Here is a 1,086-nt window from a genome sequence, read left to right as displayed (position 1 = left end):
TCTCCAAGATTCAGACTTCACTGTGTTATGAAAACAGGTGAAAGCAAGGGTTACTCTGCCTGGGATGGGGGTGGGGAAGTGGTATGAAGACAAAAGGATGAATGAACAATCCACTGGTTCCAAAAGAGAGGAACATACTAGGCTGAGGGAACCGACATGCCACGATGTTAAATTCCCTAGGGAGTTTGGGGACAATTAGATGTGGCTGTCCAGGTGGAATGTGGGGGATGGTGAGAGCTGAAGTAGCAGGGGTTGGCTGAGATCACTGCAGAGAGCTTTCCTTTGGACATAAAATCAACCAGTGCTTTATCTAGACACATAAACAGGGAATTAGAGGCAGCTCCAATCACTCAGGCAGGAAACAATGTAATTACTTGTAAAAGGTTGGAACATTAGAGGATGATATTAAAGCAAAAAGCTCTTAGGACAGGGCTAGGGAGCTGGATGGTAAATAACAGATAAAGAGAAAAAGTTGAGGAAAAAGAAAGGAGAAGGGAAGAGAGACAAAAAGAGGAGACATCTTGTTCAGACCTCTTACCCGATGAATTCTAGTGTCCCAGATGGGAGTTCTGCCTCCTCCTTGCAGACCTTCCCGGAGGAGCTGGCCAGCACCTCTCAGTGAAGTGGAGACTACTGGGAGCAGAGGAGGCTCTAGAAATCAGGGGGTCAAGTCCACATGGAGGCACAGCAGCAAAGAGACCACCAGTGCTGAAGGTGGCAAAGACTTCCAAGAGTACCTGGGAAACTGGAGGAGATCAGCCTCGGTGGGCTGATTGGCTGGGTGTTAATATATCCAGTTCTGATCCGTCATTTAGGGAAAACAGCCAACTCAGGACTGGGCTCATAGATCAAGGACTAGTGACCTACACCCAACCACACTGAGGACATAGAGGTGGCTGGCAAAGGGCTTCAGTTTCCTATCTTAGGATACTGAGACAGGAAATCAGAAGGAACAGGCACTTGCAGAGGAGGAAAAGGAGGTCACTGTGCTTGGTCACAGTCCTTACTAATAAGCTTATAGCAGTGGTCAAGGGCAGAGGTTAAATGTAAGGAAGGCAAAAGAACTGAGGGGTTTTATCCCGACTG

The sequence above is a fragment of the Saccopteryx leptura genome, chromosome 1, assembly GCF_036850995.1.
Source record: "Saccopteryx leptura isolate mSacLep1 chromosome 1, mSacLep1_pri_phased_curated, whole genome shotgun sequence".
Taxonomy (NCBI): Eukaryota; Metazoa; Chordata; class Mammalia; order Chiroptera; family Emballonuridae; genus Saccopteryx; species Saccopteryx leptura.
This window is presented reverse-complemented; position numbering follows the sequence as displayed.